At 35.1% G+C, this 6,823-nt stretch overlaps 1 protein-coding gene across 1 annotated transcript in view; it reads left to right on the top strand.

Annotated features, from left to right (window-relative positions):
* The first annotated feature begins 5,715 nt into the window (after positions 1 to 5,715).
* Positions 5,716 to 6,823, top strand: part of LOC106880607 (zinc transporter ZIP12) — a 28,012-nt gene continuing 26,904 nt past the window's right edge. The window contains exon 1 of the mRNA XM_052974144.1: positions 5,716 to 6,265. The gene's annotated coding sequence lies outside the window, so the exon portion shown is untranslated. The remainder of the gene's footprint in view (positions 6,266 to 6,823) is intronic.

Raw genomic sequence — 6,823 nt, 5'->3', positions numbered from 1 at the left:
TATATATATATATATATATATATGTGTATGTGTGTGTGTGTGTGTGTGTGTGTGTGTGTGTGCGTGCGTGTATGTGTATGTATGTGTGTCTGTGTCTATGTGTGTGCGCGTGTGTGCATGTGTGTGTGTATGCGTGTGTGTATTTGTGTGTGTATGTGTGTGTGTGCGTGTGTGCATGTGTGTCTGTGTCTGTGTGTGCATATTTATGTGTGTGTGCGTGTGTGTATATGCATGTGTGCGTATGTGCTTGTGTATTTGTGCGTGTATTTGCGTCTCGGAAAAATTGCTTATGCTTGGTTTAAAATATCTTGGCTTGTATATTAGCAGCCACTTTACTAATAACTTTCCATGCAGTCAGCGTTCCTGGATAATTTTCTTCGATTATTCTTTCAAGTTTATGCATAAATAAGTGCCTCCTAATGTTATGTACATTCCGTGAGAAAAACCGTTACAAAGGACTACTTTTTGATCTTGGTCGAGGTTTTTCTCGTTTGAGAAAAAACAAATAAAATCTTCTGCTGGATTTTTCAGTTTGTTTAAGAGCCTTTTAAATGTGATGTAGTGATTTTCTTTTGCTTTTTCTGACAAATTGAACTTTCTTTGTATTCCTTGTGACACATGGAGATCTTTTGTAATTGACCTCATGAACTTTCTGGGATTGTAATCAATGGTCTGTTGAACTTGTTGGATAAATTCAGATGTTCTGATGATTTCAGAGCGTTTAGAATGTTTTTTATGCTTTGATACTGGTGATACGTTTCCATCTTCAGTCTCTAGCACATTACAAACTTTGTAGACGAAAGATTTGGCAACTTTTAAAAATCAAGATATTTCTAAATCGTTATTCTCAACCTTTATAACCACAGTAACAGCCTCTTCATTTCTCGAGTAAGCTGAGAGTCTGCCATTATTATTTTCTGAAACAAAGATTATACACAGTTTGCAAAAAATGCAGCAATGACCCCCAAAATGGTATATTCTCAAATACCTTATACACCCTGTGTATATATTATATATATATATATATATATATATATATACATACATGCATGCGTACAAACATACATACATACATACATGCCCATACGCACGCGCACCCCCACCCACAAACCTACACAGTGATGGGCAAAAGTTGGTATACAGTTGTGTGATATGAGCTGACAGAATCGTTAGCATGCCGGGCAAAATGCTTAGCGACATTTTGTCGTTCCTTACATTTTAGTTCAAATTTCGCCGAGGTTGACTTTGCCTTTCATCATTCGGGGTCAGTAAAACAAGTGCCAGTCACGTAGTAGGGTCGGTGAAATCCCAAAATTCTAGCCTTGTGCCAAAATTTAAACCCAATATGATTGAAATGTTCTTTTCATTTCTCTATTTCTATGGGATCTGTGGGAGTTGCGTAGATTATTGGAATCCAACCTTTTTTTTTTATCCCTGGGGACTTTGAATGAATGCTTGAGCCACAAGCGTTTCATTTTCTTCAGTGATAACACTGACTGGTGGACCACTTTTCTCTGCATTGCAGATGGATCCAGTCTGTTCAAATTTGTCACGTATCTTGTTAACTGTTAATCTTGAGCTGGTCTTTGAAATTCTTCGGTTCATTTCTGTCTAACCATTTTTGCATTCTCCAGTACTGCTTGATGATCCACTTTCGTTCATCGTTTCCAGCCATTTTAATAAAGTTCTGAAATGAGGAATAATTATTTTATTATAGAAGAATTAGTTAAAAAGAACATAGAATCATTGATTTGTTATCCTAAAAAGAAGTAGAGAAATGAAAATAATATTCCACTCATATTAAACAACGGTATACCTTCTTTTGTCCACCGCTGTATATGCATACTTATACATTACATACATACATACATACATACATACAGTTACATCCATACACAGTTACATGCATGTATGCATGCATCCATCCATCCAACCACACACACATACTTACATATATATGACAAGTGTCCAATATGGCTTCCATCTCTCAAAATGTACTCACAGACTATCAGCTCGTGGTTATAATGGAAGATTTTCAGTCGAAGTGCCGCGCAGTGTGACTAAACCCGAACTCATGTAGTTGTGAAAAAATTATTCTAACCTTACAGAAATGCTTGGAAATTTGAATTTTTTTTTTTGTAGAGTGGTAATCTCCCATGTTTAAAACGTAAAAATATGGAGAAATTTTCGAAAATTGTAACAAAATAAAAATACAACAGGAGGATGCTTATTCTTAAACTCCATGTTTTTTCTTTTGAAAATATGTTCAAAATGACTAAGATGCCATTGATATTAAATGTGATTATTCGCAATGGAATTTCGTAAAGGTGTAGCTTACCATAAAGTGTCAAGGGGTGCAATTAGGAAATCAGAACAAGTTTTGGTGCAAGATCTGCTCTGAGGCCAGCAAAAGCATCAAGCTGAAGCGTCTAAAAAATCATGATCTTGTTATTAATGTTGGATGGAGTGAAACTTGGATTCTAAGGAAGAAGATGATGTGCTACAAGTGAGCGCCGTGGATCTGTTTGGTGACCCACAGAGGGAATAATTCAGTCTTGGAGGAGATGGGAACGGAACGAAAGTTTGTGACGATGGTTAGATGGCAAAAACTACGATATTTTGTCTATATTACCAGGGTCCAGAACTTCTGAGATCGTATATTCGGGGGCTGGGTGGACAGAAAACAGATGACAAAGGTGAACGGTAACATCAGGGGGCTGTACGGTACGAAACCTCGGAGCGTAGTGAGAAGTGGGGACGGTGTTGTATCTGAGGCCCAGGAGCCTCCGCAATAAAAATGAGAATATTCATTATTCACCATCAATATAACGTGTGTGTATGGGGGAGGCGGGTATGCGTTGCATTTTAAATTCCGCAGTGTTTCACTTTTAGCTTTACTATTAAGGTTTTTTATTCAAATTTTCGTTCGAGCTCCTGGAAGTTTTTTGGAACAATAAAATGCCTAAATCCACTAACAACGATTTTAAACCTTCACATTGCTTTTAGGATGATATGATGATGACGCACATTGGTGCCAATTTATAGTAGGCAGGGCCGATGTGATTAATGTCGACATTACTGCTGGTAATTGAATTTTAACTGTTAAATTCATACAACATTATTTCGGTGTTACTATTGTTATAAATCCTAGTACATTCTAAGGGTGTACTTATATTTCTGTCTAGAGTTAATTCATGTTTATTTCTCTCGTATCCTTCATTAAGTTATTGTTTCTCTAAACGATTATACTTTTTTGCCATGTGCATTCTTGTATCTTTATTAAATTATATTTCTGTCAATATTTTAACAAATACGGTGAAAGTTGTAGTTTGCTGACAGAAATCATAAGACCGAAATATGGCCAGCGTTGTCTCCTGTACTGCCGCAATAAATAAATAAAAATTAGACATTGACTAATATTATTATTTCCCTCCTTACATATTATTAGTAAACATTTAAAACTCTTCCCATATTAAATATCTTAAAAACTAACCTGACTAATGAGAATTGTTCATGGACCTAAAAATAGTCCATTGACATAAATGAATTCGGCAGCGACATATCAGATTTTTAAAATCCAAAATTGAAATGTATATTTTTGTTTTTATTTATTTATTATACTGTAAACAATACCAAGGTCTTCTCTAGTAATATACCATGTTTGTAACATAATTACTAGGAAGGGCTGGTCTAGAAAAGCTGTAAGTAAATAATATCGTTCAAATAAAATCGTTCAAATGGAAACAAGTTTTACGTTTTGTATTGCTTGAATATTTAGACCACTCCTTTGTTTTCAACTTGCTGGTTACTTCCATAGGTGACGCCTCTGTAACCCGGGAGAGTAACTACTACGAGAACGCTTTTGGGATCTTTTTTAAAACGGGGGCCACATTTTTCATTAACGAAACACTTTGAAACTTGGAACACTGGTAGAATGTGTCATATAAAACATCTTTTTCTCTTAGTCTTCTTTAAAAAAAAAAAGAAATCCATAAGTTATTCCATGTTAAAGTTGTCGTATTTCTGTAATTTCAACCAATCACTGACGTCCATTCAGCCGATATACATTAAGTGCCGACTACATAAACAAACGATTCTGAAACAATTAACCCTAACCCTAACCCTAGGGTTAGGGTTAGGGTTAAAGCAAATTTAAAATGAAAAAAGCAAATAAAACGAAGGTATGGAGATTAAATACGCTTTACATCGCTTAATCAGCCAAAGGAGTAAATATAAACAACTGAATACTTGTCAGTGATTGGTTGAAATTATCGAAATAAGACAATTTTTTACATGAAATAAATTCGAATACAAAAATATTTTTCTGTTCTATAACACAAAATAGATAAGTATACGAAGTTTGAAAGTCTTTCCGTACCAAAAACACTACGTAAAACATTAATGAAAACTGGCGCCCCTGTTTTAAAATAGATCCCGCTTTTGTTTGATACTAATTCGTAAGTTTCGGTGGGTGAAATGCAAATGGGAAGGGCAAGCATGAAAATGAAACAAGGACTGCATAAAATAGAAATGAAAACCAGAAACCCCATAAATGTGAGTTCTGGAATGAGGAATTAAGATCTTCTGTAGTAATATTCCATGTGTGTATCATAATATTTAGGAAGGAGTGGCTCAGAAAATTTGTGAGGAAATAATATCGTTTAAGTTGAAACAACTTCTATGTTTTTAGTGGTTTTCAGTAGAAAGTAAGCAGGTGTATGGCGTGGGGGATTTCCTTTTTAAAATAGTGAATTACTTTAAATATTTATTTCATTAATTTATGAACAATCGTGTCATTGTATATGCATTTTTAACATTCCAGTCACTATATCGCTGGTTAAACGCAGTTAAAAGAGATAAGTAGAGCCTTTGTAACCCGGAATAGTAAATACCATGGAAAATTATTTTGTCTGATAATCAATTTTATCGACATTTTTTTGTCATTAGTAGCCTTGTACAGGTTTCGTTGGGCGAAATGCAAATGGGAAGTACAAACATGAAAAAGATACGAGCACTGCTTAAAATAGAAATGAAAAAAACAGAAACCCCATAAATGTGAGTGTTTAGGATGATATAAAATAACAGAATAACTGGAGACATTCCGTTAAGAAGGGTCGTAACATGTTTGCGAAAGGAACATCAAATATGCTGAGCTCATAGGTATGTTACACAAAGGCTTTATTGAAGAGCCTGAATTGTGATAGCTGTGGATATGTTCTTTCGGGAGACAAGCTTTGTTAATCATATAAAATCGCATATTATACGCATTGAAACAATCTATGGCTACCAACCGCTATATCTACAGTATATCACTTGTGCAGCACAGGACAAAGTGCACAAATAGAAACCGGGACTACAAAAACATCTGAAGAGAGATCCATTGATATTCTCAAACATTTCTGTTGAAATACTGTGTTTCTTTTTTGGTTGTCGCGTTTGTTTTAGACGTTGTAAGTCATCAGCTGGTCTTAAAATAAATCCTCGAAGTATGGTACTGAGCATTAGATAATAATGTAGTAATATAATGAGTAGACTTATTGTCTGACAAAACAAATCACACACACACACACACACATTATATAACTGCTGTTTTCACTGTCTTAAGCGAGATCTAGAATGAATATTTTCATATTTATTCTTAACACGTAGGGTAGATATAGGAAGGATGAAAAGAAGTAGACAATTCATTAAAATCTGGTTCTTTATTTTTCAGTGCTTCACTGCTAAAGAAATCCTTGGAATCGTTCAGCTGAATTCATCATCTGATGTCATAACCAGAGAAGAATTTTCAAACTTCTCTTTGGTTTTACTCTACCATTTGCAGAACGTCTCCAATGATTGTCAGTCTCCGGGGGGTTCCTTCATAAACTATCAAACCAAAATGATGCATTTATTAACGGAAGACTCTAAAACTATATCCAAAATTAAAGTCGACCTGTTTCTTCACAAACTTCTAAATCTCGGCCACCAAGACGACGATGACCATGACAATGAAGACCACGCTCGTGATGGTCATGGTGAACACTCTAAGGATAGTGACGATGGTCACAATGATCACGATAGCGATGATGATGATGATGATGACCATGATGATCATGATCATGATGGTAATGGTCACGATGATGACGATCATGATGATGATGGTAATGGTCACGATGATGACGATCATGATGATGATGGTAATGGTCACGATAACCACGATCATGATGATGATGGTAATGGTCACGATGATGATGATGCATTACCATTAGTTTTCAAGAAAAAGGTTGGTAGTTTTTTCTTACTGTCTGAGTAAATATTTTGGAGCATTTAGTTTTAGCCCTTTAATGTACCTTCTACTTTTTCTTTAAATATCAATTCCCATTTTGTTCAAATACTTACTGATATAAGAGACAGAGAGAAAGCTATTAGGTTGTCGTACGACCTGTTGAAATTAGCTGGCAAATGTCCTTCAAATCTAATTTTGAATAAGGTAAAAACACATTAGATGATGCAATCTTGCCTAATTTCACGGTTTCTGAGCTGACATTTTTTGTCCCCCCCCCCGCTTCGCAATGTCGCTGCGCATTTAGAAACGTTTATAGCATAAAATAAGATTAGCTAACGCCCATTCTATACAGTGATACGTGGACAAAATCTAAACGACTTTTTATTTCAGATTGCTCCTGCACTTATATGCAATCAAATGAGCTTCTGAGACAAAAGTTCCCAAAAGATCTATGTAAGATTCTTGTGCACGAAAAACTAATTTAATATATTAATAAAAATCGTTGTAGTTGTTTTTAAAACCAACCTGAATTCACGTTTATTTTAGAATTTAATT

The sequence above is a fragment of the Octopus bimaculoides genome, chromosome 17 (assembly GCF_001194135.2).
Source record: "Octopus bimaculoides isolate UCB-OBI-ISO-001 chromosome 17, ASM119413v2, whole genome shotgun sequence".
In the NCBI taxonomy this organism is placed as follows: domain Eukaryota; kingdom Metazoa; phylum Mollusca; class Cephalopoda; order Octopoda; family Octopodidae; genus Octopus; species Octopus bimaculoides.
Note: the sequence above shows the minus strand (reverse complement) of the source record. Positions and strands in the feature narration are given on the sequence as shown.